The sequence below is a fragment of the Lontra canadensis genome, unplaced genomic scaffold (assembly GCF_010015895.1).
Source record: "Lontra canadensis isolate GAN:19392208 unplaced genomic scaffold, GSC_riverotter_1.0 scaffold70, whole genome shotgun sequence".
Lineage (NCBI taxonomy): Eukaryota > Metazoa > Chordata > Mammalia > Carnivora > Mustelidae > Lontra > Lontra canadensis.
In genome coordinates, this window is record NW_022631064.1 from 6,378,066 (window position 1) to 6,401,290 (window position 23,225).

Genomic DNA, 23,225 nt, shown 5'->3' on the forward strand with positions numbered 1-23,225 from the left:
AAGGGGATAAAGAGAGGTTCAGAAAGAAAAAAAAGAAAGAAAAAAGAAAAAAGAAACAAATAAAAAAAGAAAACCAATAATGAAAAAATATAAAAAGGAAAAAAAATATATATATTAGATAAACTAGTTAAAAAACGTTAAAAAAGAAAAGGGTAAAAGTTAAAAAAATTTAGGAGAAGAAGAGAAAAAAAATTGAAAAAGAAAAAAAAATTAAATTAGTTGCAAGGCTAAAGAATCATGGGGAGAAAGCCATGAGTTCCGTGCTTTGCTTTCTCCTCCTCTGGAATTCCGCTGTTCTCCTTGGTATTGAAACTGCACTCCTCGTAAGTGAACTTGGTCCTGGCTGGGTTTCTTGTTGATCTTCTGGGGGAGGGGCCTGTTATAGTGATTCTCAAGTGTCTTTGCCCCAGGCGGAGTTGCACCGCCCTTACCAGGGGCCGGGCTGAGTAATCCGCTCGGGTTTGCTTTCGGGAGCTTTTGTTCCCTGAGCGCTTTCCGTAAAGTTCCGGAGGACGGGAATGAAGATGGCGGCCTCCCAGTCTTTGGCCCGCAAGAGCCGAGAGTCCAGGGCCCCACTCTTCAGTGCGCCCTCAGAGAACAGCGCCCAATTACTCCCGTCACCCTGGCCTCCGGCCGCGCTCTGAGCTGACCGAGCCTGTGACCAGTTCAAGGTAACCCCGAGCTGAGAGTCACTCCTCGGCTCTGTCTCTGTAGCCGGCCTCCCTGTTCTAATACCTGCAAGCTCTGTGACACTCAGACACCCCGATCCTTCTGTGACCCTGCGGGACCTGAGGCCACACTGGCCCCGCGTGGGCTTCACCCTGGTTAAGCCTCTGGAGTGATGTCCCTCAGCGGAACAGACTTTTAAAAGTCCTGATTTTGTGCTCCGTTGCTCCGCCGCTTGCCGGGAGCCGGCCCCTCCCCCCGCGGTCTATCTTCCCGTCGCTTTGGATTCACTTCTCCGCCAGTCCTACCTTTCAGAAAGTGGTTGATTTTCTGTTTCTAGAATTGCTGTTCTTCTTCTCTTCGATCTCCCGTTGGATTTGTAGGTGTTTGCAATCTTTAGATAAGCTATCTAGCTGATCTCCCGCTACCTGAAGTAGTCTCAGCTGCTACTTCTCCGCCATCTTGACTCCTCCCCGAGGAATGTTTCTTTTTTACGTCCTAGAAGACTGTAAAGTCTACTTTTCCTTCAAAGAGGTATTATTCTCACTATAAAAGCTTAAAATTATTCATTGCTAATCAAATAAGCTAACTTCCTATTAGAAGTCTAATTGTTAGAATTTAATTTCACATTTAGCCCTTTCTTCCCCAGCTTTTAGGCTGTTTAAACTAGTTTTCTGTACATTTAAAAATAAATTGGGGGAACGTTTATAATCTTCCTTCATTCTCATTAATCTCTCAAAGTTTTGCTCTTCTAACCTTTTAGAGAGCTTGTAAAAGACACTGTCAAGGTGCCCAAGAACTCTGTTGATATATTGATTCAAAGAGAAATAAACTTTGGAAAGAACTATATCTAAAATATTAATTAACTCCGTTTATGACTCAGTAAGTTTCTTAATGTAAGCCCTACACATTTCTTGATGCCTCTGTGTAAGTATTTGATATCAGTTTTTGATTTTGTAAATATTATCTTTTTTTCCCATTGTAGGTTTCTACCTGGCTTTTTATGAGAGAGGGGGAACCCATTGCTATTGTTATTGTTTATTTTGAATCTAACTACTTTGTTGGACTTTCTAATTAGTTCTTACAGTTTGCAGTTGACTCTCTTGGATATTCTATGCAGACGATATAAGCATCTACAAGATAAATATATATATTTTTTACTTTTCTTGGTAATAGCTGTTATTTCTGTTTATTTATGTTATCTAAAACAGTGGTTCTAAAAATTATTCCTTACAAATTCCAGAAAGGCAATTGATTTTTACAGAATGTTTCTTTTGCAAAACTTTTGCAAAACTCTTGTATCTTTTGTCAACCTATGTGCAACTGATAACATTCTGATGTGAGTGTTGGCTGGTAATTTTTTTATATGTTAATGTGACAGATGAAAATTTAAAATGAAGACATACTTTGAAATTTCACTTGGTTGTCAACAACATGAAGGACTTTCTTGCTGAATTATGTAAATTTCTAATTCTGGATGAATTTCTCTTAATTTTTTTGCTTTTTACAGTGTAATGACTACTTTCATGATATACGTTTAATCTGAAATATTAACATTTTCTCCATCATTTTTATTGAATAAATTTGACATATAATGTTATGTAAATTTAGGTGTTCAATGGGTAACTTTAATACATTTATATTTAATATGCATATATTGTAATATGATTGACATTATAGTAATATTTATCACATTACATAATTATACTACCATATGGTTGTCTATATTCTACTGTGTATTAGTCTTTAAGGTTTATTTACTAGTAATTGCTAATTTTGCAGCTTTAAACAACATCAGTCTCTTGACCTGTCCTCCATCCTCAAATTTCTGGTAATCATCATTTTACTCTTCTTTTTTTTTTTTATTTGATTTTTTTAGATATCACATGTGAAGTGATAGCATACAATATTTTTCTTTCTCTGTCTGACTTACCTCACTTAGCATAATGTGCTCAAGGTCCATCCATGTTGTTGCAAATGGCAGGATATTGTTCTTTCTCATAGCTGAATCATTTCCATTGTGCAATATGTAACATGTCTTTTTCATTAACCGTCTCTTGACAGGCACTTAGGTTGTTTCCAGATCTTGGCTATTGTGAACAATGCTGCAATAAGCATGGAAGTGTCTCCAAAATCTTGTTTTCATTTCTTTTGAGTATATACCCAGAAGTGGAATTGCTGGACCATACAATAAACCTATTTTTTAATTTTTTGAGGAAACTCCATACTGTTTTCCGTACTGGTTATACCAGTTTACATTTCCACAAACAAGTTCCCTTTTCACTACATTCTCACCAGCACATGTCTCTTGTCTTCTTGATGGTAGCCATTCTAACACATGCAAGTGACAGCGCCTTGTGGTTTTGATTTACATTTTTCTGATAATAAGTGATATTGAGCATCTTTTCATGTGCTACTTGGCCATTTTGATGTCTTCTTGGGAAAAATGTCTGTTTGGTTCAGGAGACTGCCCATTTTTTAATAAATTTAATAAATTATTTTTTGTTACTAAGTTGTATGCCATCTTTATACATTTTGAATATTAACTCCTTACCCTTTATGTGGTTTACAAAACAATTTCTCCCATTCTGTAGTTGCCTTTTTATTTTGTTAACTGTTTATTTTGTTGCGCAGAAGCTTTTGAGTTTGATGTACTCTCATTTGTTGGTTTTTGCTTTGGTTGTTTGTGCTTCTGGTGTTACGTTAAAAAAATCATTGCCAAGACCAGTATTGAGAAATTTCTTCCCTATGTTTTCTTCTAGAAGTTTTATGGTATCAGATCTTATATTTAAGTCTTTGATTCAGGTTGATTTTTGTGAGTGGTATGAGATTAGGAGTACAGTTTCCTTGTTCTGCATGTGGCTCTGCAGTTTCCCCAGCACCATTTATTGAAGAGACTGTTCTTTCTGCATTGAGTGTTCTTGGCAGATCTCCATCACTTTCTAACGTCTAGGTCAGAAGTCAGCAAACTATGGCAGACAGGCTAAATCCAACACAATCCTTATTTTTATAAATAAAGTTTTATTGGAACACAGTCACCCTCATTTGTTTATGTGTCATCTGTGACAATGGCAGATACCATAGTGATATTATGGCCCCCAAAGACTAAAATATTTACTGTTTGGCCCTTTGCAGGGAAAGTCTGCCAGCCCTAGACCTAGACAAATAATAAAGCAACAAATCAAATCCTGATTTTTTAGTATTTGTCAACTTCAGTGCTATACATACTTCAATCATGACCAATGATGAGTTACTGATGTGGGGTCACTGAAGGAGGAGTTGGGAAGAGATAAGCAGCAGGACTCAGTATATTGTATTTCCACCATACAATAGCTGTAACAGCCTCAAAAGCTGATAATGGTAACATGCAGCAAAATATTTAGGAAGCAATGCATTTTAAATATTTACTATCTTTGATTTTAATATACTTTAATTGCAATCTATTTATAGATTTTATTTTTAACTGTGGCTGTATTCAATAACTGCCTCATGGAATTCCTGACATTTTAATGATTGGTTTCAGCTAGAAAAATCCCCACTCCTAGAATTTCTGATTCAGTAGGAATGGAGAGAGGTCTGAGAACTTTCATTTCTAAAATGTTCCCAGGTGAGACTAATGCTGCTAGTGTGGGAATCATACTTGGAGATCCACATCAGTATTTTCTTAGGCAATAGCAGGATCAGTATTTGTTTGAGATGGGTATTTTAAAATGTGTTAAAAAATTATCACATTTCTACTTTGCTGGAAAATTTTTTATTTTTCTTCCTGTTAATTTGAAATTGATGTTGGGGTTTATCAATTGCCTATTGCTTTTCTTATGAGATGATTTATCTTTTCTTTTTCCGATCTACTTATACATTTCTGTTAATACACTTCTTATTTTGCAAAACCATCTTCATTGCTGATATTATCTATAATTGTAATAGTTTTTAAAATTTTGTTATCACACTCAATTTTATTTATTTAGGATTTTCCTTCCATAATCATAATCAAGATTGTTCTTGTTACTTCATTTGTTTTTAATTCTCATAAGATTTTATTTTTAAGATTATACTAGGTTTTCAAAATTAATTTTAAAACTTACCATCTGTTTCTATGAGCTAAGGTAGAAGTTTATTCAGTATAGAAATTACCTGTTTCTTGAAAATAAGAAAAGTCTCATCGGAAGACACATCTGGTTTAGAGACATTTGAGAGATAATTCTTTGTAATATTTTCATTTTATTCTAGGTGTTTTTTCATTCACACTATACCTATTTGGACTTAATTTGAATAAGTCATTTTCTTATGTAATTGATCATGTCATCATGATTTTCTATATATATATATGTATATATATATATATATATTTTAAAGATTTTATTTATTTGACAGAGAGAGATCACAAGTGGGCAGAGAGGCAAGCAGAGAGAGAGAGAGGAGGAAGCAGGCTCCCTGTGGAGCAGAGAGCCTGATGTGGGACTTGATCCCAGGACCCTGAGATCATGACCTGAGCTGAAGGCAGAGGCTTAACCCACTGAGCCACCCAGGTGCCCCTGATTTTCAATATTTTTAAAGAACTCTGAAACTGCTCTTATTTTTAGTCTTGTCTCCCTAATTTTATAAATTTAGCATCTTTCTTTTTTCCCTTGGCTATTTTTGCTATTTTGTAAATTTTGTTTTCTTCCTTTAAAAAGAAAATCTGATCAATTTTTTTTCTATTTTCTAATTTGTTTCTACTTTTCTTTTTGTATTACCTTGTTAAAATTTTTCTTGGGTTTAGTTTCTGGTATTTTTTGTTAAACCACTTGGATGGGAGCTTAATTTAATTTTGGTTATTTAGTTCTTTAAAAATTGGAAAACATATAGATCTGAACTGACCCATGAACACAGTTTGACTGTTTTCATTTGTTTTGATAAATAATATCATTTTGTTCTTTTTTTATTATATGAAATTTTAATATTCCTTTCTTCTAACAGTATTAAAAATGTTTTATAAATTTCCAGTGGTTGGAATTGTGGGTGTGAGTAGAAAGTGTACAGTGGGTGAGTGAAGCAATGAAAGAACTTCAGGTTGGTTAACATCTTGGTGTTCATTTTATAGATTTGTTTAATAAGATTTAGAAGATGTGGTTTTAATATTTATTCCTTTTGATATTTATTGAGGCTTTCTTTTTGACCTAATAACTTTGATTTTCCAAACTGAACACTTGAAAATGTGTAAGTTTGTAGTATGCTATAGTTAATATACTTAGATCTGGTTAATTATAGTAAGTAAATTCTCTCTAGCTACCTTGTTTGTATTGACTTTATCAATAGAAATTTTTTAAAAATTTTCAAAGTTCTTCACAATTTGTTGTGTCAGTTTCTCCTTGTATTTACAATGGTTTTATATAATATTTTATTCCTTGTTTTTCTCTAATTAAAAAGGTTTATTTGTGGTAGAGATGATATCATTATGAACTGTATCTTCAATAAATATATTACTTTTTATTTTCCCTAATATTTCTGCTTAACATGTGTTTGTACAGTCTACATTTTTAACTTTTTCTGTGTTATTTCAGTATGAGTCTTATCTATAATATTGGATTTAAATAACATAAATGAAGAGTCTTTGGCTTTCAATATGGGAATTTATATAATTTATATATTTATTAAATCTCTAAAGGGTTGAGAAAATTTGCAAAAACATTGGCTTATTCCCAATGATATTTTAATCAAGTTATCATGAAATCCAAGAAATATATTGTATAAAAAGTATAGTCTTTTGAGCCAGGCAATCAGAGAGTAACATCTTTACCATTTGCTAATTCCAAGCCCTTGTGAATATTATTCTGCCAATCTCGGTTTTCAATCTATGAAATGGCTCTTCTATCTCATAGTACTGCTATAGGAGAAAATGTACCAATTATGTACCAGTAATACACCATGCTTTAAGAAGAGTATGTTGCACTTGGTAGATATTTCTCCTGGAGCAGGCTACGTAGCTTAGTCAAGTTCATAATTCTGATTTTTTTGCATCATGCCTGGCATGGAAAATAAACTCAAAAATTGTTGCTGAGTGAATGCTTACGTGGACAAACTTGTTGGTCACAATGCCTTTGACTCTCTAACAAACAAAGGAAGAGATTCACCAGATGGTCCCACCCCCGGGGACAAAGGCCCCAGCCGTCCTTTCCTGGCAACAGAGATTGGGCAATGGCAAGGGTGTAAGACTTCTCCGACTGCTCTGATATACCAGCTCCAGGGCCAGACCTGGCTAGAACATGAATTCCCAAACAGCAGAAACCAAGTGGTGACTAATGCTTGTGTCTAATTACAATCCCAGTTACTGTTGGTGCTATGGAGTAGGTGCTCAGTAAATGTTAAATGAATGGGAAAGACCTTGCGTATTAAAGCAGATGTTTCTTTGTCCTGTGCTAAATTATCTCAGCCAAACTTGGATTTCAGGTGCAGCTGTAGTAGAAATGTTTAGGCGCTCTGACAGTGTCTCACCTTACCTTTCTGCTGAACCTCTTTATTCTCATCCTCAGGCTTTTTGCCAGACAGTTGCTCGGGGTGAGTAGTCAGTGATAGGTTGCTCTAGGGCTAGCGTCATGCCTGGGGGCTGCCCTGTGTGCAGTGATCTTGGTAGGACGGGAACAAAGCTCTCAAGCTGCTACAGCTCACTCAGCCCAAGAGCTGCGTAGACTGGAAGTGTAGTGAAGTTAATGTTCCCTCAACCAATGGGGCATGGAGGCAGAGGACAAATCCCCAGATTCATGGCTTTTGGAGGATAAATCTGAAGTGCATTCTATATGGCTCCTCAAAGGATTCCCCAATAGAATTAAGTCCCAGTTGTCCTTAGTGGTAATCAGGTCAATAATACATTCTTTAGTGGGCTTTTTTCCTTCCCATCTGACTCTTTCGCTTTTCACCCTGATTGCTGGGAGCACTCCTCATGCAAATTATCTGCACCAAGGATCTTTTCTCAATTTTGGCTTCTGGGAAAAGCGAAACTAAGTTGGAATACAATACTATCGCTTTGCCTACAACCCCACCCTGCCTAGCACCAGCACCCCACAGGACACAACATTGAGAAGGAACATGTGTTGTATGTTCTTTTTTTTTTTTTTTCATGGTTTTGTTTCAGCCAGAAAGAACCCCTAAGTCATTACTGAGAGAAATCCATGGAATTCTGTAAAACAGTTTTACTGTCTAGACGTTTTACTTTAAATTTAGTCATATCAACACTCATGAGGAAATAAGACTATGCAGACCAGTGTGGTTCCCTCCCTCTTGTTAAAGGGCTTGACCCTCCTATCAGTGTGATGGCCAACATTTCCAGCATCCTGTTGACACAGCTTCATTACTCTACAGCCTCAGGAGTGAAGATAACAGAGAAGTTCTGAGCAATGAGAGTAAAGAAAACCTCAAGAGCTCGAAGCTTTGGATTGCAACTGGTCAGCTAAGTAGACCATATAAAAATGCAATAGTAATATTTTCCACCACCACCACACCCCGCATGGGAGGGAGACATTTTAGACTGTTTTTTTTTTATTAGGTTCTCTGATATGATTGTCTTTCAACTCTTAATCGACTCAGGGTCGGTTCTATGAAGCAGAGATAGTTCAAGAACATGTAAGAGAATGAATTTCTAAAGGTGAAAACTCCTCTTTTTAAATTTTATGACATCATCTGATATTAACTGGCTTTTGAAAAGTTCTGCTGTTTGAATAACTTAGTTTTTGTTGTTGTGGCTTTTTTTTTTCTTTTTCCCAACCAAAAATACACTTTACAAATGTGCTATAAAAGAAAGAAAAAAACTAATCATTCAATTCTGATAAGTTTTTTTTTGTTTTGTTTTGTTTTTTTTTTAGTATTGTTAATGATAATGTCTAGTCAGAGAGTATCCTAAGAAAAATTTAAACTGTGTACCATGTTTGGATGAACACAAAACATTTTATTTTCCATAGTCAGTCTGGAATACTTTTCACTGAATTGATTTTCAAGAGTTTTATTAACCAGTTATTAAATACAACCATTATTAAAAATTAAATTGCATAAACTTACAATTTAAAAAGTATACAGGGACACCTGGGTGGCTCAGTCAGTTAAGCATCAGATTCTTGATTTTGGCTAAGGTCATGATTTCAGAGTAGTGAAATCCATCCCTGCATTGGGCTCCATGCTTGGCAGGGAGTCTGGGTCTCCCTTTCTCTCTTCCTCCAGCCCTCCGCCTGCTTGCACCTCTCTCTCTCTCTCTCTCCCCCTCACTCTCTTTCTAAAATTAAATAAATAAATCTTTAAATAAATAAATAAATAAATATACCAAAACCAAAGTGATAAATACCCCAAAGTTATCACTTCCGCATTGTTTTACTGTGTCTTGTTATTATTTAGGCTGTTGAGGTCATTCACATCTGTTGCATCTGTAACCTGGAAACATCACATTGTGCTTAGTTGCTATTACATCGGAATGGAACAGAATGATTGAATCTCTGGTATTCAAAACCTATTACTCAGTTCAGCAAGGGAGTGCGTCACTGGCAGTCATGGAAAGTTTTGACCTGCATCTTCATCACTTCACTTTTGTCTTACTCATTGATATAAACCTAAGTGAAAATATTAACCAGCATTTATGTTGGCCTTATTCTCATTTATCAGTTGCACTCATATGTCAGCTATGGATAGTAGAGTTAAGCAAAATTTAATCAATCCCCTCCTTGAGAATCAGTTGGTTCTATGGAAATTACAGTAAGGAGTGTAGTGTATTTAATTGTTATGTGTAAATTGTGTGCTAAGCAGACTTTGTATCTGTAAAATTTATAATAAACTTATGTATGTATATACTTTTTTTCTGGAGGGCCGGTTGTTAAACATCTACCAGCACAGTACTGTATACACGGGTCAAGAAGCAGGATGGAGAAAATCTTGCAAGACTATTAGATGTGTGCCTTTATTTCCAAATGCCCTGAAGTTCTTAATTCAGATTTTACTTTACTCTAAAATTACTTTTTGCTATAACATTTGTCTTTTTTATTTTTAAGCAGTGGAGTTAAGCATAATCATGAACTCCTCAAATTTTTTCTTGAAATTTCTAAAAATTTTACTTCCCTTTTAAAAATCAAAGTATAGTTGACACACAACATTATTTGAGTTCAGGTGTACAACATGGTGGTTCCACATTTATGAACAGTACAAAATGATCATCACACAATATCTAGTTACTGCCACTACATGAACTTCTAAAAGTTTGGAAAACTGAAGCAAGTGGTAAAACAAACAAAAAAACCTCACTATAATGCACTTCATTATATTTTATATATAACTTCTAGATTTTGATTACTTATATAAACTTATTTTCATTCTTCAAGAATATGATCTACCTGTGAAATTGAATGACTTGGGTTTGGGTGAAATTTATTGTATCTTTTCTCATTAAAATGAGTAATTTTTTTTCAGTTAATATCTTTCCATTGAGAGATAGGATTTCTTAAGAAGATTAAAGGCCAATAGTGAGATGAAGGTATATATTAAAACAATAGACTCACTTTTGTCCTCCTGTCTGAGAGTCTTCTGATACACAGGGCTGAGCTTTGGCAAACCAGTTTCTCTGGTTAAGGAGTAAGTGTTAAATGGCCTGGGGTTAGTGGGATGCCTAGGGGCCACACTTGAGCATGGTCTTGATGAATTCACAAGGCTAAGATCTACAAACACAAAGTGTTACTGACCTTACAGACAGGTTGAACTTTCTGTCCTTGTATGGGAACATCTCTTCCCTTCCTGGAGAATTCCAGGATATTCACCTCTCGCCCCCTAGATGAATATTCAGTGAGAATCTGCTTGAGCACAGCATTACGCTAGACGCCATTGGGGCACATTATTAACTATTTTTCCCCCCTCCAGGAGTTTTAACTAGCTTCATTTAGGTCTCAAGATAATCATATCTGACTCAATAGTAAAGTAAGGCAGGTTACGTAAGAAATTGACTTAATCTTATAAACTCATTCCATAAAACAATATTTGCTATCTGAGATGACTGAAAGGCTGATTGGAATTTTTTGTGGGGAGGTTTCAGTAGGATTACTTAGCTAAGTACCAGAGGCCTAGGAGATGTAAGGCATATCCCCTGACCTCAAAGAGCTTCACAGGATGTAGAGAAAACAGAAAGGTGAGAAGTTAATAGCAATACCATATTCTTAATTTCTTGCAGTCAAAGGTGGTATGTTAATTCTGATTTTTTTAAGGTGAAGTTCATATAAATTGACCATTTAAATCATCCTAAAGTGCACAATTCAATGGCATTGAGTACATTCACAATATTGTACAATCATCACCACTCTTTTGTTCTAGAAATTTTTATCCCAAAAGCCAACTGTAATGCAGTTAAGCATTCACTCCCTATCCCTCCTCCACCCAGTCTCTGGAAGCCACTAGTCCACTTTTTCTCTCCATGGATTTAAGGCTGGTTGGATTTCCATTCTACACAAAGAATTGTTCCAGGAGCAGAAGGCAAGAGTTCCAATCCCTAGGACACTTTTTACTAGCTGGGTGAAATTGAAAAAGACAGTTTGCCTTTTTGAAGTTCAGGTTCTTTATCTATGGAATATCCATAATAAAACCTGATTTCTCGAAGGCATAGGGCATGGCTACGTGAACCATAGTTTGCTTTAAGCTCTAAACTTTATGATTATTTAATTTTATGGTATTTGTGAAAACCATGGATCAATGCTTTGCAACACACTAAAGTTTTATTTGTTTGTAACTTTAGTAGTTAAACTATGGCAGGCCATCACCAGCCTGCATTTAAACAAATATACTGTCATGCTTGCATCACTCCAGAGTACAGAGGAAAAAAGTAACCCACCATAGTGACCAAAAATTTTTTCTGGAAGTAATATTTTTTTTGTGTTGTGAAGACTTACATTCATCATACCATGACACGAAGAGAGCAAGTAATTTGTCATTTTTCTCCTGACATTTTTCACTCCACTAGATTGATAACCTATAGGAATTCTGTACTGCTGATCTGTGGTTTGATCTGTTCCTCCATGACTGAAGGATTACTCCTATGGATATAACCAAAGAGAAATGAGTGGAAACATAAACAGTTCATGATGTGTCAAAGTAAGAGTCACAGAATTTCAGATACATAAGAAAACATCCAAACAAAGAGGGGAATATCAACACGGGGAAGATCCGCTGTCTCTTTTCTATCAGTTTGGTTTGGTTTGAGGCAGGATGTTGATTTCTTGGCCAATTTGAATATAGTTGTGATACGCACTATATCAACTGTTGCTTTATAATCACTCAATTAACCATTTCTTGTCGTTTACTGACTTTCACAGTACTATGGCTCCTAAAAATGGCGGAAGGGAACCCTCATGGATTGATGGTCTCTCCCAAATGCACATTTAGAATGGGGGGCCTTTAGACTAGGTTTAAAGCTGGAGAATGACCTACAGCTGAACTTCTCAAATTAAAAAAGTTTTAAAGCTTTCTTAAATGTGCTAAACATTAGCCAAATGCAGAGGACCTGGTCAGGAAGGCCTTCTGGTGACTGATTCAAAGAAAAAACAGTTATCTACAAATGGTGGAAGAAACATCTGCGTCCCATGGACTCCATCTCTCCTGTAAACCCCCTTTTCTGTTCCTTGCCCCCTGCTTCCCCTCCTCCTATCTGCATATTGTCAGGGTTTCTATTATGCCACAATGGGCCTGAAGGGCCTACACAGGGCTGAAACCAGAAGGCCCCACCACTTACCAACATCCCTCTTGATGAAGTCATAGAATCCAGACATTTTAGCTTGTATCTTCTCAGATGCTTGTGACCCTCTGTGATTTCAAATTATGAGGAGCTTTCCATGAAAATAAACCAGCATGAAGCCCTTGGGTTATTAGTTTTGCCTGGATTGAGTATTGCAAAGAGCATAACTCTCCTTCTTTGAAAGGAAAACTCATGAAAGAAAGTTGTTGTAAGATTCTGGGTGTTCATTAAAGACACGTAAAAAGTCAAAGAGAGCCTCAATTTAAACTAAGCTGAGTAATTTAAGAAAATGTGTCCATAGCATAAAGCTACACATATGGATTGTCCTTATTCACTAACAGCTGTGTAGGATTTGCTGTTTCTTCCATGTTTTATGTGATGATAGTGGATGCTGGCTCTTAGCTTCCAACACTGATTGCTATTCAGGGACTGGGATTCTGGATCTGCTCCAATCATGTGGAATCTATTTTGGACCCGTCATGTCACACTTGAACTCTAAAATATGCCTATCGGTGAAAGGTTCTGTTTATCTTTCTCTTTACTCAGGCTCACACAGAAAATGGAGTTCAGTCCTCACACCATCGGACTTTTGTTTCACTCTAAAACCCTCTCTGAATCCCAGGCAGCAGGAACAGAAAGAACGGTTTTCCAAACTTGCCGATCTGGTGGCTGCTTTTTCCTCAGCACTCCGGTCTCAGCCTTCTGCTCACAACTTGCCCCGCTCCTCCATTTCGCTCACTCCCTTCTTTGCAAATCTCCCATATGGGCAATTAGGACTGCGATTTACACTGGTTTGCTTCTGCTTCGTGCACAGAAAGCAGCTCGATCCTTTCATAGGACACACAGCTGTGGCTTCCTCTCCGGGGGAGGGAATCCACCCCCAAAAGTGGCAGCCTGTGAGGGATGCCAGAGAGAACATCAGGGGTGAGTGACACTTGGTAGCAAGAAGCGTGCATGGCGTATGGATACGGGAGGAAAACGCCAAGGGGAAGAGCACAGGCTTTGACTCACTGAGGGTAGAGAGGTGACCGAAGTTCTTAGGACCCAACACAAGAGGCAAGACAGGACCACGTGACCAAACCCTTTTGGGCAGAAGGCAGAGTTCCACACCTACCCCCAAGATGGAAATACAAGGCCCGCTCTCCGTACCTTTTTCAAGTTCAGATGATGGTGTGGTTCTCTTTCTGGCTCTTCCTTGTAACAGAAATGAGAGTAGGGTTCTGGAATTACGGTTTCTAGTAAGTTTATTTTGACCTCAGAAGCATAGGCCATTCGATAAGGCTTTTTGATATTCGCCTCCTCTGAGTTCATTTTTTCCCCCTGAAGAGTGAGCCAAGAATGTAGTTCAGACTTTCTGGCTGCTCCGTTTCAAGATTTGAGTCTGATACAGTCATCCAGCTTCGAGGGACTAGAATCTTTTTTTCTTGGCGAGGGGAGGGAGGAAGAGAAGGAGGAAATGTTCTTAAGACTTTCTAAAATGAGTAACTAATTTTAGGAGGAAGGCATTGCTTTGCTCTGGAAGGCCTCTGAATCCTCAAACTCTGATGCCTTTGAAAGGAGACCCCATATGCGATGTGGCATGATTGACAAGAAATTTGTTTGAAATGACGGAGAGGCCCTCATTAGGCTGGGACTCCTCGCCATCTGGGTTTGAGTTTTGATAATGGGGTCAGGCTCTCTTTTGGTCTGTGCGTTGAATAGCCGAGCATAATTTGTTAGTGATTGTGGCTAAAACGCAAACATTTTTTAGTCACATTCACAGGAATTTGAGACTAACCGCAGTCTTGGGGCACAACAGTGAGAAAACGTTTTCCAGCTGCACTACTGTACTCAGCGACCCAGTGGAGAAGGGTTCTCACAAAGCTGCCAGTCTCACTCTGGGCTGGACGTGTGCCATTGGAAACAGAAGTGCAACTTTATCACTTGACTTCAAGAAGAGGTTTCCCAGCCGCATATGGAGACAATATACAAGACAGACCTAGTGGAGCAAGCTCCCCTTTCATGGTGGGTTGGTGGGGAGTGTGCTTCCCCGCCTTGTCCAGACATGGGTTCGGGATAGGTGAGGAAGAGCGCTAAGGGGAAAAAGAGGAAACAGGCTAGGATTTTTTCCTCGTAAAAACCTTTGGGTGAGGGGCGCCTGGGTGGCTCAGTGGGTTAAAGCCTCTGCCTTTGGCTCAGGTCATGATCCCAGAGTCCTGGGATTGAGCCCCACATCGGGCTCTCTGCTCAGCAGGGATCCTGTCTCCTCCTCTCTCTCTGCCTGCCTCTCTGCCTACTTGTGATCTCTCTCTCTGTCAAATAAATAAATAAAATCTTTTTTAAAAAAATAAATAAAATAAAACTTGGGTGATTTGTGCCTGAATTATAGTATAGCTGATGTAAATTCAAAGCTCCATACACCCCCATGAAAGAGATTAAATCCAAGTAACTACCCCACAAACCAGCACCAACAACACCGTTACCACGACAGCAGTCACTCTTGGAGCATTTTCCAAGGGCTTCCTTTAGCTTGTACACAGCAGAACACCAGACTACCTTTGGTTGTGATTTAACCGATACCCATAGCCTCTTCAAAATCAAAGGTATACTTTTAACTTCTTTTGTCAATCTTAGTTCATTAGTTGAGAAAGGGTTGGCAGCCTTGGGTGGGCAATTTGGAAACACAGTACTCAGCTTGCTGGAGAATCTGGGACATCCATCCTTGGGAGCAAGTTTTGGAAGTCAGTCAATTAAAATATTTTCTATTCATACATTTTTTTAAGGAAAGCTGCAAGAACTAATATAGTCTGTGTGAGCATTCATCATAATCCTGAGTTGGCTCCCACATTTATAAAACTCAGCAAACTCAACAGAACATTTATTTTCTCTGGAAACTGTAAAGAAGTGGACACTACTTTTCAGAGACTAGGGCTATAACTCATTGATAGCTATGGATAGGGATTCATTCCTGATTTTCTAGTTGTAAACATGTAAAAAACAGTATAATAATAAAAAAAAAAAAACTTAGAAGTGTCGAGATCACCAATATTTTCTGTCTCCGAGTGAGAGGGAGTTTGGGAAACACTGGTCAAGACTATAAGTGAAGAGAAGATGTGGGAGAGAGAAATACACTAGCTTGGTTGAATTGACCATGTCAGTGAGCATCAGAATTAGAATTCTCAACTCCTCAAAAATTAATCTAGTTTATTGTAAAAAAGAGTTGAGAATGTTTTTAATGATTTTTCTACAAGGATGTTCAATATAACATAACAGTGAAAACTGTGAAATGTTTTAAAGACCCCAAATTAGTGGGCCATTAATTTTGGTATGTACATGTGACAGAATACAATATACACATCAAAAAATAAGGAATAGATGTACTATATACACATCCACAGAAGAAGGAAATGGGCTTCATACATTGACACAAACAAAAACAGGCTACAAAATAATATCTACCTGGGTTTCGGCCTAGGGGTATTTTTTATTGTCTTTGATAATCTTTGATGGTCCATTTTTCTCTTCTGATGTTCTTTAGATAATGTGCATTGCCTAATACCTCCATAATGATCACGTGTTGCTTTTGCAATACGATAAAAACAAAATACACTTCTATTTATTTTTAAACTCTATTTTGGGAGGGCCTGGGTGGCTCAGTCAGTTAAGCATTTCCCTTTGGCTCAGGTCATGATCCCAGGGTCCTGGGATCAAGCCCCACATCGGGCTCTCTGCTCAGCAGGGAGTCTGATTCTTCTTCTGCCCCTCTCCCCTTCTCCTGTGTGCACACACTCTCTCTCTCAAATAAATCTTTAAAAAAATAAACTCTATTTCTTACTGAGATATAGTTGACATATGACATTAGTTTCAGGTGTGCCATGTAACGATTTGATATTTGTATATATTGTGAAATGATCACCACAATAAATCTAATTAATACCATCGCCATACCTAGTTACACATTTTTTTCCTTGCGATGAAAACCTTAAGATCTACTCTCTTAGGATATACTGGTTTTAAATTTAAAAAAAAAGTTTAGATACCTTATGTAGATATATTTATGAATTATTTTTTGTCTTCTTCCTACAGGGTTTGAGCAGTCTAAAAATGTCTGTAATCCTGTAATGTTTTTTAAAGATGAAGATGAGGTTATTAGGATAAGAGAATAATGAAAGGGAATTATAGAATAAAAAACATATGCCATGAAGTCCTGAAATTATTAAAAGTAGGCATAGGTCTTTCTCTGAGATTCTGGAAAACTTTCTATATAAAAATACCAAGAAACATTTCGTTGTGAATTGGAAGTGTGCCATTAATCAGGAAAAACATTTTGTTCCAGGCATTGAAGCCTGAAAGAGTTTCATTTTTTGAATTTTTTAAGCATAAGCACAGGATGGAGGAGTAGAAAGCAGGCTCATAATATCTTTCTGGAAAATTCTAGGGTGATACTCAGAGAGCTGGTCTATGGACAGGGTCACCTGCCAAACAACTCCATGTTGTATGTGAAGGTGCCCCCTGGACATTGTCCTCTGCTGTCACACTTGGTGATCAGATTGAGGTCATAAAATTAAGTCTAGGAAAAATAATTCTAGGGGGGCCGGACATATTGAAATCTGCAGCACTCTAGATTAGTCCAGCAATAAAATGATGGATCGTGTGTCTGTTAGGACATTCTTTCTGAATATTATTTCCCAAGACAGGGCTTTTGGCCCATGTCGAGCAGTTGGAAGGCTGAGCATCTCTGTTTACGCTTCACCAATGAGCCCAGTGGGTGCTGGGCTTAAGGAGGAATTTCTGGGCTCAGTGTGTCTCCCTGCATGTCAAAGATCTAAAGACTTACTATTCTGTTGATTCTGGATTCAATGCCTTTAAGTATGATTCATTTTATGCAAAATGAGAAGATAACATCTTGTTTCAGGAAAACTTGAATCTGGCAGATTTCCCTGTATCAACCGCACACTTAAAAATTCCAAAGAAAAGTTAAAATGCAGGGTATGAAATCTTTATACCACTAGCTGGCTTTGTAACTGGCCAAATCCTTTATGTCTCTATGGCTCAGTTACCACATCTGTAAAATGGGGATGATGACGCTTACTTCAGGGGGCCGATAGATGAGGGAGATATGACGATACATCTGAAGGACATGCAAAGTGCCTGGCAAATTGAGAGCATTTAGTAAATAAATGGTGGCTTTTATTTTTAAGTAAGACAAGGTGGTACATGGGAAAATGAACAAGAAAAAGAAGAAAAGAAATAAGGTATGGGGAAAATAATGGAGAGCTAGTAAATTTTGGCTCTCAGTGGAAGGAGGTCACTGAGCAAAGTGGGCGATTCTACACCCACTGTCACTTGCCTACCTGGCCATGTTTTCTTATGGGTTCATTACTTTGATAGTGCTACTTGTGCTGTAGAGAGTCATAGTACTAAGAAGAGTCTTCAAAGGTCATGAGCAAACGGACCAGACAGGTGATTGTGAGCACCTGAGTTCCATTGGAGAAATGCTGATGTTGCACATTGTCAATGCTCCATTTTCTCAGTTGCTTTATGCCCTTTTCTTTTCTGGACATTCCTGGTTGCAGGATAAATTACATCTGTTCTGTTACAAATAAGACCCTTCTATGGCAAGCTCATTGTATCTATATACAGCCATCCCACTGTAAAATGTGTCTTTAAAAGACAAATTACCAAAGCCCTAAAAAATTATTTTTAGAACAAAAAGCTGTTAGGCCAATTTGGGTTTCAGATTAGGCTGAACTTTCCCACCCTCTGAGGATGGTGTGATTTCCCGTCATTCCTTGGGGGTCTTATCTGAAATAGAATTGGAGGGAAAGGCAAAATGACTGACAAGGGCAGGTGATGCGAGCTCAGGTGTCCTGCTGAGGGGGCTCACTTAGGATTCCAAATTAAAGTCAGCCACAGCCCCATGCTGGCTTCTGCTGCCCCATGCCAACACTAAGTCAGTTCTGTGCTAAGTACTTACAATGTACAGATTAGCAAAGACAAAGGTTGAGGGTCTCAGTGCATCCTCTGTCTTTCAGAAACAAGCAGGCATAGTTTCAATAGTGAGGAAATTGACTGGGAGCTGACGTGAAGTTTTAAAAGCATTTTCTAAGCGTTGTATATATTTCCATGTGCTTATTACCAGATTTCTGGAATTTCATTATCTAAGCCCATTCAAGAAATATTTATTATCCCTTTCCTGTTTTTTAAGCCTTAATATGCTCTGGACCTAAAAATGGAACTGATATTCAGTAGGTAGTGATGTCGTGATTCTACATACATTAAATCAAATCTTCACTCTGAACCGCCATAGTAAATATCGCTATGTTAATTTCACATAACTAAGGTTTCTAAGATGTTAGGTAACTCACCAAAGCCAAGACAGATAGTGACTGATAAAACTGTAATTTGACTAAAGTTCCATCTACAGATGAGAAAGATGCGAGCCCTACATTCAGAAAGCCCAAACTTCGAGGAGAGTAATAGATTAATAGATGATTGCAATCCAAGATAGACCAAGATTAACACTATAATAAGTGCCTAGTTCAGAGCTTTGCACACGGTAAGTGTTCTATAAATGTTTGCAGTATTAATGAATAGAGAATATGCCTGAAAACTGTGGCTAGTGAATATAAAAACACCCTTGACTAGGAACTCTGAAATAGTGCTTTTAAGTCAACAAATACATATTTAACCAAGGAAAAAAACAGTCTATGAAAGGCCTGACATGTAACTTGAATAGATTTAATCTGCTACCTTCAGTCTTCAGAAGATAATTTTTTAGTAAGAATTTAGAGAAATTAACTATCAGTGTTTCTGCTTACCACCCCGATCTCGTAGAACTCTTCCATGAAGGGAATTGTGTTCTGAGGGATGACATGGAAAGCATGGGTCTCTCACCTCAAGTACATTCTGATGTATTTGAGATCCAGCTGAGCCTGATCTGGGTTTCACCTTTTTCCGTAAATGGAATTGAGTGGTATTCTTTCCCTCCCCATCTGACCTCTCCAAGCAGCTACTTGAGAGAAAGAAGACTCACTCAGAAACCTGGCCACATGAGGCCCCAGGGTGGCTCAGTCAGTTAAGCACCTGCCTTTTTCTTAGTTCATGATCCCGGAGTGCCAGGATTGAGCCTCGAGTCAGGCTCCTCGCTCAGCAGCAGGGCCTGCTTCTTTCTCTCCTGCTCTCCCTGCTTGTGCTCTCTCTTTTTCTCTGTCAAATAAATAAACAAATATGATCGAAAGAAAGAAAGAAAGAAAGAAAGAAAGAAAGAAAGAAAGAAAGAAAGAAAAGAAATCCAGCAAAGGGCTGGAGGATGAGAGAGCATCTCAACACCTGAAATTTGAGCTTGCATCCCAAGCTGACTCCATCAGGGGTTGGTGGGCCTGCTGAGGTGGGGGTAGAAATATCGATAGCCTTGTGTACACATGAAAGGAGCTCACTCAAATTGTGAACACTTAAAATACCCAAGCGTAGACCTCTTACTAGTTAAGAGGAAGTGTGGGAACTCTTTCTCATTTGACAACAAACTATTGGTTTGTTGGGGACCTTCGTATCAGGGACAGTGGTGCCTGGAGATTGGGGTGTAGGGTGCACCATTGGTGAGGGCAGAATGTTTGCTCAGTTGGCCCTGTGGGTGGCAACAGTGAGGACAACTGGATCCGCAAGTCCCAGTTTTCCCAGCCTCAATGTCAGAAAAGTGTTAAGTTAGCAGCCAGACGATGGCTGGCCAAAGCACCGGAAGCTAAAGTAGCTTCCGGAGATGTCTTCAAAATACCGTGGGGACTTGACAAGATTTCCTCAGTGAGCTGGGATGTTTTCACTGCCTAAAATAATGTTTAACTTTCTATCTGCATCAACATGGATAATTCTCAAAAACAAAATGTTGAGTGAAAAAAGCAGATTGCAGAAGGATAAGTACAATATGCCGTCACTTACATATATGTTTAAAATACACGAAACACTGGAATATATTTTTATGGATGCACATACATATATATGATAAACATTTTTTTTTTCAGGCGTGGATAGAGAGGAATACAGATTGCTTTGGGATGCTAACACTCTGAGAAGAGGACGTCTGAGAGAGGGGAGCCTGGCAAGGGGTATATTACGTTTCAACGCTATCTGTTACATTTTCCCCCTGAATTCCCCTTGAATACTTGTTCTTTTAGACAAACGGTTCTTTTTTCCCTGTTCTTTCTAATGTTCCTGAAAGGTTTTGCAGTTAAATATTTTTAAAGTAGAAAAAAAAAAAAAAAAACAGGCTTCGTTGTTGATGTTAAAACAGTCATAGATACAGGCTGGTGAGGTCTGGGGATTTCGGACCGCACTCATCTCTTCGTTACCTTTGAGGAAAAGGGGTAAAATTATCCCAGGGATCTACTTTCCTTGAAGGTTCAACACATGGAGAGTGTCAGCTTTGTGATTTGGCTGGGTTTGAGTGATGCAGACACAAAAAGTTATCCTGACTTGTGAAAATAAGAATGAGTGTTTTCATTGTCCGCACATGGCTCAAACGTAAATAAAGATGCTATGTTCAACTGGAACAATCTCTACCTTTGGAGTAAGATGCAGCATAAAAGTGTTCCAACTCCAATATGATAATGCATCAGAAAGCTCTGACTGAATAGGCAACTAGCTTACAGAGTGTGTATGTGAGTAAAAGTACAGTCGCCCAACTGGGAACATGACTGTTACTCTTTTTTCAGACCGAGTTGTTTATCTCTGCATGTGGGTGCCATCGCTCTGACACTAGTTTCTGGTTTCCTTTGCTTTTATTTCAAATAAATGGAACAGAAAATGGAATCCTAAATAAGTGATTCCTTAGCTTCAAAGGAAATCCAACGGTGTAAATTTTCTGTTTTTAATCTTCTGGTATTCCTTTTCTCCTCCTTTTCCATAGAATGTCCTTGGGCATGAAAAGCCAACAGAGGAGCTATTTTATTAATTATATATTATATATAATTAATATTTAATATTATAATATATAAATTATATATATAATATATATAATTTTATAAATAATTTTTATATATTTATTATATTTTACTAAGGGATGGGGCACAGAGTCATGAGATGAGGAAGAGTAGGTAATATTTCTTTTACTCTAACAAATAAGACTGGAAGCCAAATTAAAAGCAGCTACAGAGATTTGGGGGGGAAAGTTATAGTTTATTTTCTTGAGTGTGGGTGTGTGTGTATTAGTTTGGAGGGGGTGGGGGGTGTGGGAGGGCGTTCTTATAACCAAACATTTGGTCTGTGCAAACAGAACCGTAGAAGCTATTCCAGCAGTCCTGAGGAAGAACAGTAATTGCTTCAGATCCCACCTGCCCCTCTGTTTATGCACACTTTCTCCATATCCCTCCTTCCCCACCAGGACATTCTTCTTGCTTTTATATTCCCCTTACAAAATGATGACCCCTCTGGAAACTTCTTCCTTCATTTCTATCTCTCTCACACACATATATATAGGCATACACTCTGATAGTCATTTCTTCCTCTGTGGTTGCTAAAGACAATTTCAGGAATATTCCTCCTTTTCTCCAAGAAGTCTGGAATTTCTCTGAGGGTAAAGACTTCATAATGCTTTTCATTTTGCTGGTTGGTTTTTTAGTTCACATAGCATTACTAGTACATTGAACAAACAAGATAAATCCTGGGCCCTTGAAGAAGACTTTCGCCCATTTAGAGAAAGGGAGAGGAGGCAGTGGAGGTGGAGTACTTTGTCCAAGGGCATAAAGTGAGGACACTGGAGTGATTCCAGCCCCTAAACCCTATTGGGACTGGAGACTTGATCTGCTCTCGAGAGTGCATGATTAGGAGTCGCAAAGTCTGCATCCCCAGGACTTGCCTCTGTATAAATCAGCTTGATATGATGGGAGACCATAAACTTTCCAGATAGATCTGACTACCTTCTAATGAGGAAGTTGCTTAACTTTACTGAGCCTCAATTTATTCTTCTCCAAAACAGGAATCTTAAAAAGTCTAGAGAAAGTTTTGGTGAAGATGTGGAGAAGGGAAACCCTTTTGTGCTGTTGGTGGGATTGCAAACCACTGTGGAAAAGAGTATGGAGTTTCTTCAAACATTTAAAAATAGGAATACTCAATGATCTAGTAATTGCACTCTTGGTTATATTACTCAAAAAATAGAAGAATACTAGTTCAAAGGGATATGTTCACCCCATCCCTATGTTTATAGCACCATTATTTACAATAACCAAGATGTGGAAACAGCTCTAGTGTCCATTGGCAGATGAATGTATAAGAAGATATGGTAGAGATACACAAAGTATATTACCTAGCCATAAAAATGATGAAATCTTGCCCTTTGCAAAAACATAGATGGAGCTAGAGAGTATAATCCTAAGTGGAAAAGTCTGTCAGGGAAAGACAAATACCATTATGATCTCACTCATAAATGGAATTTAAGAAACAAAACAAATGAGCAAAGAAAAAAAAAAAAGAGAGAGTGAGACAAATCTAGAAATAGACCTTAACTATGCAGAACAAACTGATGTTACCAGAGGGGGAGTGGGCAGGGGAATAGTGGAAATAGGGGATGGGGATTAAAGAGTACATTTATCATGATGAAAAGAAAGGATAAAGTTTTAGTAAGGATCAATTTAATTGAAGTAGTGGTATGTATGTAGCCTACCACAGGGTAGGTACTCAAAAATCTCTTCTCTCTGCCTGGCTCTTCTATTCAGCATCTGGTATCCGCTTCATATACACCAAGCTTCAGGGCTTATATTTTTTTCTAAACTGAAGCAAATAACAAACATGTCAACTGTAAAACTGCCATCCCCTGCCATGAGCTTCAGTTCTCCGCCCACTGTAGAAACCACATTTAGAT